General features: G+C 31.6%; 1 long non-coding RNA gene across 1 annotated transcript; it reads right to left on the bottom strand.

The window, feature by feature from the left end:
• Positions 1-567: 567 nt before the first annotated feature.
• Positions 568-9,409, bottom strand: LOC142341201 (uncharacterized). Its single transcript, XR_012759107.1, has 3 exons — positions 9,203-9,409; positions 4,642-4,742; positions 568-705 (listed from the first exon to the last, which is right to left on the bottom strand). It is a non-coding gene; the product is annotated as an uncharacterized LOC142341201 (long non-coding RNA).
• Positions 9,410-12,814: the final 3,405 nt, after the last annotated feature.

Here is a 12,814-nt window from a genome sequence, read left to right on the forward strand (position 1 = left end):
AATTTTTTTAAAAAAATCATAATAATTTGAAGAATGAATTTTTTTTTAAATAAAATCATAATAATTTGAAGAAAAAGTACACTAAAAGTGAACGAAATCGTACCAATTATGACGTGTTCACAAAAAATTCAATATGACGCGTTCACACTAAACTTTCCATAACTCCTCGAAAAATACGAAATTCAACAAATCTTTTTAATTTCAAATTCTAGGCTGGACTAGCTTTTTAACGATACCAATCACATTTCTCTACGATGAATATATCGATCGGCCAAAATTGACTGAACAAAAAAAACCCATTTGAGTATATAGTTCCTTCTCCCACAAGTGGGTTCGGAACAAATATTGAGCATAATAACCGATATTAGTGCATTTGAAGAGTTGAAAAATGACAGAAAAATGAAACTCAATCTTTCCTGGCGAAACGAAGAACAAAACTGCCTGGAATCCAATTTTGAATCTGTTTCACTAGAGATATAGATCGGCTGGATTTGATAAAGGAGGCTCCAGCCTTGCATAAAATTCAAACTGAAAATAAATGGGAAGGTTGCAACAAATGATTTTACCATGATGTCAGCAGGGTTTGCGTTGGAGGGTCCGTGAAGCAGAGGATCCGACGAGGACTCGGATGCGAAGGACTGGTCCGGATCCTGGCCACTTGACGGCGCTGGTTGTAGTGATGCGCCGACCGGTTTCAACTCAACACTGCAACAGAATTATTTGGTATATTTGTACTCTGGAACAATTTGCAATTTTTTCAAGGGGAACAACATTTTGTTCAAAACTGACACGGACGCATTTTGGGTCTTTCGCTTTATAGCCCCCCCCCCCCCTCACTATCGTATAGCCCCCCCCCCATTGCGATAAATCTACTATACTTGGGGCTAAGATGGGAGAGACTCCACGTTTTCACCTTCGGGGTGCCGCGAATTTCACAATTGCACGCAAACTTCGGCGTTTTGATAACAGTTGCTCAAGTGCTTTCGAGGCAAATAAAATCAGGACAATTCAATTTTGTAACACTACATGCGTAGTCTTTCTGTATCACCTTCGTCATATGCTTACCCTAGTCGAAGAATCTGGTAGAAAAAATGGTTATCTTTTAGGAATCTGTCAGAAATTTCTGCCAGAGGATACATCATCTTATAGGAACCTGCCAGATTCCTACAAGATGGTTACAAGATTCCTCATCCATTCTCGACTAGGGTAAAGACTATTAATTTGAAAACTTAAACTATTTGAGCAAACAGAATTTGAAAAATTAGTTGAATATTATTTACCACCATTGGCTTCCAAGAGGACATAGATTTATCAACTCTATCAACCTAGAGTACTACTTTTTTATTGTATAGACACCAGGTTGTTCTTATATTCTTTGCGGAAAAAATTGGAACTATAATCAGGCTGAAAAACAAAATTACAACTCAATTCCAATGAAACAAATTTTATTGTAAAAATTCATGAAACAATATCAATTGCGAACCGATATCCTTACAAGTTTTTTTTTCATTTAAACAACATTTTTGAAAAGCCTATTCCAATAACAGCAGATAATTCTATTTCAATATCTGTAATTTCATCTTGCAGATGGTTAATCAATATCATACGACCTTCAACTTTTGCATTTTTAAAACTTGATCTCATAAAACTTAAAATATATTTAAACATTTAAGTGAAAATTTCTTGATATTTTATAAAGTATTATGAAAAAAAATCTCATAAATTTTGTTTAAAATGATTCAAAGCATCTAACAGAATCTGGATCGGCTTGTCAATACAGATCGCTAAAGACAAGGTAGAACAAATCAATAATTTGCTACGTTTTTTGTCCAGTACGAGAAATATAAGAATTTTCTTTGACGTACAAATTTGACAGACTAACAGCATTCAGATAAGCCATTAAGACATTGGAGAGTTCCAACAATGCTTTCAGGTACCAGCTCTGATTAGGCAGTGGTACAAAATCTTGCGCCGCCATTGCACGAACTGATCGTGACCGGGGTTTCTGAATATAATTCCTACCAAATTTGATGTCATGATCAATAGAGAATAGGTAAGTTATTTTAACATAGTTTTATTGCACAAAAACTCGTTTAGTCTGACGCTTGTTAGGTTTTTATTTCGTCACAACGGCCATAATAAAGTATTCGGATACTACTTTCAGACGCAATCGCAATAAAATTGTAATACAAAAAAATAGTCCTAGAAATTTTTCAGTTTTTGAGGTTGTTATCAAGTTTTGTTTATTTTAGGCACCCCCACGCTAACTGTAACTGTTGAAAATAATTGAAGTTTTGGAAATTGGCAAGAACGTAGAGAAAATTGACGTACATTAATGAAGCACGGACAATTTCTTGGCATTAAAACAGAAATGAGCAAAAAGACACTCTTCTCATTGTTTCATTTTTGTACAAGATTTCGGGCATTGATTTTTCATTTTTCTGGAAGTGTAATTTTTTTCCGGCAGGTCTCAAAAAATTAAGTCTCGAATCGAAATTTTTTATGATCAAGATGCTGTTTTATAAAATATCACCTTCATTTCATAGTAATTTCACCTCATTTCATTATGAATTTCATCCATCTTCAGAAGTTTACCGTTGTAATACCTTACCATATCTCTGTTTTGCTATTTATTTATACTGCACTGATATTTTTGGTGACACTTCTGTCATTGAGAGAGTTAGTTTTACCATATTCTTCTTTGAAAAAGCCTAATTCTATTTTTTTAGTTTTTTCCATGGCTCGTTTATGTCGAAATTGCAAAATGAGTATTTTCCAACTTGCAAAAAATCTCATTTACATCTGCATGTTTGGAATCCTTATGGTACTTATTACAGATCAGAAAACATTTAATGGGAATTAAACTCGCTGTATAGGTATCTAGAAAACGCAGTTTTTAAAACCACTATAGACTTAACTTGAATTGATAATTGAAGACGTCGCTTTGAATAACTTTGATCTTGTTTCATGTTATTTTGAGTTCCTATTTAGATCATATGAAACTAAATCTCTATTTGAAATGTCTAATTTCAAAATAATTAGTTATTAAGTCAAATATTTTGAATATCCTCGACAACTTTAAAAGGTGACATTCGGGAGAGGGAAAAGCATTGATATTTTTTACAGAACCACAATTTAGCGGATTCAACCAATTTTTGATAAATTCGTATAAATTCTTCGGATATTAAAATTTTCGTATGATATTCGGTCGTATGATATACTTTGCGTTATTTTTTTGGTAAATCATTTGCCACCAATTCTTTGATGAACAAAATTTTTTATGGCATCGAACACCAAAGCATGTGAGTTTTAGAAAAACACCTTAGAACACCTGAAAAAAACAATTAAGCTGGGCAGTAAAAGCGTGTTATCATCGTTCAAAATTCGAGTCATCTACAGATATTAAGCTGCGGCAGAAAATTCTACCTGTTCACCCCCTGCTTGACTACAGAATAACCTGCTAACTCTTTTTCTTGATTACTAATCGAAAACCAGCATTCAATACACCAAATGGACTCCTGCTACCTACTCTTGAGTGCTATAAACATCAAAAAACCGGAAAGTTCATCAAGCAGTTAGTAGGATCAAACAATACGATAAAAGCGTAATCCGAAAAGGTATTGAAGTTTTGAAAAAGTTACATAAAATATTTGATTCTCCCCATGTAATTACGCTACATTCAAAAAATCTAAGAGATTTTTTTTAAACAGTTTGTTGATAACTATAAAAAATATAATTTTAGTGAAGTTTCATGACGTTATTTCAAATTTTTGTGACTTCTTAAATGCAATAATTATAAAGTATAGTTTGGATTTGTTCGCATTGGTAATTAATGTAAGTGTGATTTTTCTCTATACTTAATGATTGAAAGCTTACTTTATCTCTTTTGAAATATATAACTTTTGTAATATTGTAATAATTAATCATGTAACATTATTCCTGTATAACCGCCTTGAAGTTTACACTAGTCTGTACATACTCAGGTAATTCAGTGTTTCTTTTTTTAAAATTATGATTAATATTTATTTTTTAGTTTGTATGAAACTGTTTGTTGTTTGTATGAAAATTTTTTTAGTTATTTTTCAAATTATTGTAATATTAAACAAATGTAGAATAGATTTTTTAAAATTCAGTTGATGAATGACTGGGTCAGAACCTCATATTTCATGTTATAATTGATTCTTTATGTATAAGTTTGCCACCTAAACACAACATAAGACTAGGGTACAAATCTGAAGGTCTATTAAAGGCAGTCCAGCTGCGTTTGAAGTCGCGTAGATAATTTTCGACACGGTTAGGAAAACAGGTACAAAAACGCTGGGAAGCAATTTGATGGGATAGAAAGAAAACAAACCGGATAGGGAAGAAATTAGTGTCATAATATAAAAGCAGGCCTTACCGTTTTCTGAAAACATGCAAAAATTATGCAGAAATAGTTGATTATAAACTACACAAGTCAACAAACTATGAATAAGCTAGGTTTCTGCGAAACGCCGTGCAATAAGTCTTAGAATTCTGGATAACCAAGTTTCGAGTCTTAATAATTCTGGAGAACCAAGCAGTTAGAAATCTCAGTAATAACCTAACTAACAGTTTATAAATTTTACTTATTAATGTCGGAATTTGACTGAACAATCTTACCTCTGTTTATCACTCATTGTTTCATGGCGGGTTTCCAATTCAAATTTCCTCGTCAGTTATTTGCCGTGCCAGAATTTGAACCACTGGGTTTGTTTGCTGCCCTTTAAAATAAATCCACAAATGACTCGAATTGCTCAAAGTTCTGGATTGCAATTTCCTTGGTGATATTTTACCCGCTGTTTGAAACCCAAATAGCTGGTTATGGTTTATAATGAATGACTTATATATAACGCATTGGTAACAACGCTTTCGTAAGTTATTACTACTAACAACGGGTTAGAATTTAGTTCGCTATGAATTCGAAAGTAAAACTTCGCTAAAACCGAATGACAAGAATACAAATTTGTTTCGCAGCAAATTTCTAAATCCTGCTACGAAGTATGTTTGAGTTATATTTTACTATGTAGAAATACTTCAAAATTGTAGCATTTAGTACTAGTTTTAAACTTCAGCTATTTGATTAGAACCCTTTAGATTTGGTCCAATGTTGAGTAAAGGGAATTTGCGCAAAATGCACAAGGCAAATAGTTGCATTTCAGGTCTTTGAGCACGAACACGAGCAATGAACGAATGGCTGAAGTACAAATGGCGTATTTGTACAAGAACATTTGCTAGGTGAAGAAATATATGTTTGTTAATACTACTGGTACAGCTCAGAAATGTGTAACTTTTCACTCTTTTCAAAGTTGTTCTCTGACTGGAGCGAATGTTGAGGTGTTCTAATGGGCACAATTTTGGGAAATATCTTTATGCATCCCTAAATTCGTAAATAATTATGGGGCTTTTGTTAATTAGTGTACTACTTGGAGCAAGAAATTCTTTTTTTGTTAAAAAAAGTTAATTAACCACTCAGCATTCGAAGTTATTTTTCCTGCTCGACAAAACTAATCATTTTCATTACTTTTAATATTATATCAAAAAATGGTGTACCTTTAGTTAAAACAAATGAAGATTTGTTTTAAGAAGATGAAGAAGATTACATGGTACATCAAACAACAATAATTTCTAGAAACATGAAAACGATGTTCACATTTTGTATTATTTCTATAACCCCGAAACCCTCAAGTAAAAAGGATTGAAAACTTTTTTATGGGACTGTAAAAAATTGTCGCTAAAACTGCTGCGTACAAAAAATTTATTGATCAATTTGTTGACGCCGTAACAGTGATCGTAAAATTTCTATTTCAATTTGGCTGCTCTCATAATGAGCAGTAAAAAAATTATCCATCTGGATGAGAATTTACAGAATCAGAAAAGAGAGAAAACTTCATGGAAAAATGGTACTAAATCCTCATATCTGTCATACAGGGACTAAAAAGTCATCAAAGTTTACGCAAATATCTCTTATGTCAGCCCAGAGCAAAAATTTTCGGGTTGCATGTCATTGGTGTTCCTCATTTTGTGTTTCTGGAAAAATTTGCTAACTATCTCGCCTCTCCGATCATCACTCTGCTATTTTTTCCATGAATTTAAAATTCTAAAGTTTTAAATAGTTTGATGATACTTTTGGAAAACTCCATTAAGTGTACTACTAACTTTGTGAAGACGCTCAATGAAAAACACTTTAGGTTGATCAATAAGCTAGTCGAGATTTAGTCTTATAAAAAAGATTCCCAGACCAAAATTGTCAATGAGAAGACAGCGGTCGAATGAGATGGGCTGCGAAAAAACTTTGAGTAACTAAACTGAGCTCTGTTACAAAGCAACTACAAGGATTTATTTAGGCGAGTATTTATTTTTCCTCAACAATTCTGATTACTCCAAAAAATATAGATTATTTGAGAGCAACGAGAGTGACGCAGATGGAGTGCAATACATATATACAAATATATCTGTATATATATATATATATATATATATATATATATATATATAAACAGGGCATCAAGGCAAATGAGTTTGGCAAGGAAAACCATTAAGTAACACTGTTTATATATAAATATATATATATATATATATATATATATATATACATATATATATATATATATATATATATATATATATATATATATATATATATTTGTAATTTATGCGCTCATTTTTCTAATAGCGTGTACATTTGTTTTCATAACAGTCAGGTGGCAATACGCTTTTATGGGATGCAACTAAGGTTGGAAAATAATGGATAATTTATAAATATCTATACATTCTATTACAGCAATGACTATTTTATCAATATTTATTTTAATGATGCAAATGATCTTTTTTCCAAATGTTTATAAGCTAATTTATTATTTTTTGACCAGGAAGTTATTTAAACGAAAACTTTGAAACAACTAGTTTTAACATCAAGGATTTCAGCGATTCAAACGTATTTGACTTTATTTTGGAATTTGAAATCTCTGCTGCAAAGCAGATTCTTTTTTAAACAGAACGTCCACGTTTTCAGTTCCTATTGCGCTTCAAAAAATGGTTTTTCTTCTCGACTGTTGGAAAATTGATTAATATAATAAAACTTAAAGTTTCCCAAATCTTCATTATCATTATTTAACCAGACATATTTTTGAATGAAACAGCTCATACAATGAATTAGCATAAAAAATTTTCTGAGAGATGTTTATATACGAAAAAGAGACTTTTGTTCCGCCAGCCAATTTTTACTCAAATAATAAGAGAGCGAAGTCAATAATAAAGCGTTGCCTATTTCGTACCCATGTGCGTTTCTTAAAATGTTTTAACTAAATAAGAAATTTCTCACTAAAATTATTTGATATTGAATCAAAAGAAAGATGATTGTTTCCTATGTAAAAATTTCAGCTGGAAACTTACTGCTGAAAAACCAACTTTTATAATTTTTTGTACCACCTTCTCAACAACTACTCCTTTTAGAAAAAAAAGTATCATATCAGCTCATATTCGTCTTTCTGTTGTAGAACTTTTTCATTTTGCACCACGTTTTGCACTATTGAGTAACCATTAAAAAGAGATCGAAAAGTGGCTTGATTGAAATTTTGAATAAATTCTCAAAAGTAGCATGGTACTGAAAGTTGCGAATAATTGCCAGATTATTCAACCGTATTGAATACTGAAGTAAAAGGCAACACTTTTCTTTTGTGTCCACAATAGATGTTTTCTCAGGTATTTGGCTGTTTTAACTACAATTTTTAACTTCAGTTTAAGGGGTTTCTAAATTAAGGGCCGTGAATGCTGGTTTTTTCCTTAAAAAAAGTTTTTACAAACTATTTTACAATGTTTTGCTTCTGAACACGTTATTTTTATAGGTGTAGCTGGGAGAAGCCTGGAGAGTCTCACAACGTCACTTCTGAGGTAGTTGAGAATTTTTAAAACAGAAGATTATAGCTAATTTCAAAATTGAATTTCAAATTTGTAGGTGGACAATCACCACGGGCATAAAATTTATCAATTATTAATTATTGTTCTTGGTTCAGAATCACCGAAGGTTTTTGATACATTAATTTAAAATATTGATGTATAATTTTGTCAGGTTTTCTAAGATGAGCTCAAAATTGGTGCAAAAATGCAAAAAAAAACAGTTCAACGACATTTTCTTGCAGAATATCTTGAAGGTGAAGAAAAGACTTCTTTTATGCGGGGTTGTTGGCACAATTTAAACCATCTCTAGCTGCTAGGCAAGTGTGTTGATTCAGTTTAGTTTCAGAGGTTTACTTGGTTCAAAGTTTTTCATAGTCTGACCTTCTCTTCAAAATAAATACTTAAAAAACCGCAACTAACGGCATTACATATTTCATCCTGAGAACCTAATGTTTCATCAGATAAAAATTTTTGACTTCAATTTGATTGACTTTAATCCGGGCGTTGAGTTACTTTCTTGAGTCTTTACGTTGATTACTCGGCCAAAAAATATATCAGTAAATTTGGCATTTTCTAAAACGATCAACCATGGTTTGTCGCCATTTGCGGCTATCGTAACCACTTTCCAAGACGGAACAGGGTTACGCAAAAATTTTACTTATATCTTTACAAAAGGTTTAAACTTTGTAACTAGTATTCACGGATAAAAAAAAGCCCAATTATAATTATGCCAGTTTGGGCCTTTAATTAGCTAAAATTCTTACGAATTTTATAAGTAATGATTTGCGACCAAATACAAAGACTTATTGTTTGATTGAACATTTCTACGGTAATTGCAAAACTGCTAATTGTCGTCTTCCACAACTATTACCGAGAGAGCTTTTTCTTACATAAATCACCAATTAGGTTTTCTTTCGCTTAGATCTAATTGGCAATATCTTTGTTATTAGATACCTCAACGGTAGATAAAGGTGACGTTAGTTACGAAGTATTGTCGATATCTTTCATTCTAGCCCCAAAAACACGCATCGTGAAAAACAAATGCTCAGATACCCAATTTGGTAGCCAATTTGAACTAAAGTCCCTTATTGTAACACCCCCAAATACTATACATGCTCGAAAAATCCGACACGTGGGCCATGTAACGGTTTGTTTCAACATAAAGCAGGAAAAAAATTGATGCGATTATTTGTCTCTTAAAGATTTTAGTAAGCTCCTTTAAGTGACAGATGACAAACAAGTGTTAGAAAGATGATCACAAGAAACATCGAAAAAGTTGACTTACTGTTTGTGAAAGTGTGGTCGAACTGAGCTGCTGATCTGTAACCAACTAATTTAAATCACAAGAAAGCCTGCTATTTTTCAAACTACTGAGACAAAAAAATGATGTTAATTAATTCATATCATCTGCTAATGCAACTTTTCACAGCGTCTGTCAAAAAATACGATTTTTTTTATTTTCTAATCAAAAATCAGTAAGCGAAAGCGTCAAAATTACTTTGATTAAACATCAAATATAATGTAGCTAAGATATGCTTGACTAGAATTGTGTGGTTAGCGCGTTGTAATTTTTCAATACTTCAGTAACATCAAAATTTTTGCTGCAAAAACTGTTATTTATAACTAGATTAATTTAATTTACCATAGTTTATAAACGAAAGAAGCGTAAACAACAAAATCTAGATCTCAATTTCAATTCACGTATGAAACGCCAATCTCATTTTTAACAAATGGTTGAATGAACTAGCGGTCCATTGTTGTAAAGTCAAACTTAGCTGTTTGTTTAACTTTACTAAACCAATTTTTATACTTACACATGCACAAAATTTGGTGAACTTTAAAATTATATAAAGTTCACCAAATTCTTACATGTATAAGTACAAAAATTGCTGTGCAAAACTATTAAAACTACTGGTACTTACAAAAGAAAAAGTATACAATTTATAAAACCAGTTTTTGATATAGCCGACGGAGCCAGGAGTCTTTATTGGTTTGTCCAAAAGTTGATGAATGATATTAAAATCACGAACTTACGAATTGATGAACTAATGAATTTTGTTAAAATCGAAAATCAAGAATGATGTTTATATCATCACTAAATTAGTAAAAGTTAGTAACATGATATTTTCTGCACTATGAAAGTATTGAAATTCCTCTATAGTAAAAAAAAAGGGAATAACGTATTTGTCTCTTTATTTTTTTAATATCCGCTAGCGTTGCAGATAAAACGCTTGGCGTGCTAATGGTGGTTCCTTTTCCCTTTTTTTCACTCCCAATGATGTTCAATGCAGAAATTTTACGTGCACATATACTACCGTCTATACTAGCAACGTATAAATTATACGTGGAATATACATACATACATACATGGTACCCAAACTGAACTGAATATGGTAAAAAATTCCCTGTGGTTAGAGGGAATATTTTTTTCTACTTTCCCGTTGCCCGTAAAAGGTTATAGCATTAGTTGACCACAATGCATGTTCTTTTAAACATACCCCCTCCAGAATTGTAGTCTGGGATAATTTGTCAATTTTCAGCCGCAGACAAGATTGAAAAAGTTGCAGGCCGTAATACGCACAAAAAATTGCCACCACCATTGTTTTACGACCAGTATGTCAACAGAACCGATACCTGGAAAAATTTTTGGTTGCAAGCCAATTTTATGCTTTTCCCTGATGAGTTGTTTTGATTATAGCCTGTTTTATCCCACTTTTGTTTCCTTATTTTTCGGGGTGACATTTTACGCACAACAATAAATGTGAAGTTTAAACATTAAAAAAAATTTGTCAACACTTACCTAATAAATGATATGGCTTCGAAAAAAATTAAGCAACAAATTGTCAAAAATTATGACAATTGCTAAAAATTATGAAAATTATGCTAAAAAGATTGCTGAAGAAATCAATGTTTTTCATTTATTTGGTTCTGCCTTTCAAACTCTGAGAACGTATTTAGAGCAGAAACAAAAAACAAAGACCTTAAAACAGAAAAAGATCTTAATTTGAAATTTTTAAATTCTAGAGCGAAGCAGGCAGTTTTTAGCGCGTTTACAACCGGTAATTAAATTCTTTCTTTAAATAGACAAAACTAATCGGACAAGATTTATTCTCCAGTTAAAAAAAGAGTATATATTTGAATTGTGTCTATTATTGTTTTAACCCCCAAGGAAATGGGGTTTAGGAACTTTACAGCAGCCTTAAATTTTTTCGTTATGCTAACATTTGGTAACCGATAGTTTTTCCGATGAGATAGAAAAGTGGCATTACCAAAAAACTGGAATCAATTGCTGTTTCTATCAAAGTTCTCTGGGATAATCTAGTCTGATATAACTTGTCACTTTTCAGCGTCACTATCTCTTTCACGATATGTCTACCTGTCCGATGACTAGTAAAAAATTTCGCTTGCACTGCCAAATTTCTGTTTTCCCCTGATAAGTTGTGGTGATTATAGCCCGCATATTCTCAATTTTGCTTCCCCACTTTTTTGCTCGGCTTTAAAACTAGAGTAAGAAATAAAAGAATTTTGAAAACACATTTAATTTTGAAGAAAACGATCACCAAAAAAATTGTCAACATTTTTTGATAGTATATTAGGTATGCTTCAGTATATTAGGCGTCATTATTTAAAAAAACTGAATCGCCAACAAGGCTGCAGAGAGTTCAGTTTTTTCAGTTTCCGTTTTTTTACCTATCATATTATTTTTATTCATATATTATCTTAGGTTTCTGATGATAATTAGTTTTCAGAAAAGATGTAATATCAAAATAGTGTTCAGTTGATGCAAAGATTGATGAGTTTTTCCCTAACAATTTGTCAAAAGAATATATTATCTGAGAAATAATAAAAAATTTTAATTTTTTAGTTCGAATGTTTAATTTTTTTTATTGAGGATTTAACTCCAAGATAACTTATTTCTTTTTTCTTTGTAATGAAATCTTACGACAAAATACATTTAATCTATTATGGAGTTTTGGGAGCATCAATTAAAAGAAACCATTATTTTGTTACCTCTTCGTCAATTCTCATGACCTTTAATATGACGAATTTGAGGAGCATTCTAATCTTTTGCTAATGTTACATATAATTGTGTTCTGAAAAATTGCAAATAATACAACTATTGCCACTATGTTAGAAACATTAACAGAATTTTATAACTAGATGAAAAAGGATAAAAAAAATAATTTAAAGAACACTGATAAGTTTTTTTGTGCAACAGCCTATACGATTTTAAATTTATCATCCTTTTCCTACAAAAACTTTTGTTTGCCTAAAAAATTTTGTTTGCTCAGTAAAGAAAAATGTTGCATTTCATCATTCATTAGAATTATGACAACTTTTAATAAAAGTTCTCAGAAGTGCATACCCGGGTCGAAATCAAATGGTTATATTCTTGCAAGATTTCTGCCAGAATCTTACAAGATAGCCATTTCTTCTGCCAGAATCTTACAAGATAACCATTTTTCTGCCAGAATCTTGCAAGATAGCAATTTTTCTGCCAGAATCTTAAAAGATAATCGTTTCCCTGTCAGAATCCTCTAATATATCCACTTTTTTGCACAAGGTCCTACAAGATGAATTGATTAATGCAAGTAATTTTGACAGCAAGAGATATGCGCGAAATCTATTCTAAAGTCCTTCGAAGCTGAAAAAAATGGCAAGCCGTGAGTAATCACATTTTTGGGCATTGGCAAGGAAACTTAAGCGTAACGAGATGAATTAAATGAAAAGAAGCTGTTTAAGATGCGATGAATAATACCACATAACTTTTTCATCAGAAAAAGTAATATAGATGTGTAATTTTGTAAATCTTGATAAAGTTGAAGGAAAAAAGTTTTTTATAGTAATTTATTTTTGTTAACAGTTCTCAAAGGCAAATTTTAATTTGCTTTTTTTC

The sequence above is a fragment of the Convolutriloba macropyga genome, chromosome 6 (assembly GCF_964194025.1).
Source record: "Convolutriloba macropyga chromosome 6, txConMacr16.3, whole genome shotgun sequence".
Classification (NCBI taxonomy): Eukaryota; Metazoa; Xenacoelomorpha; order Acoela; family Convolutidae; genus Convolutriloba; species Convolutriloba macropyga.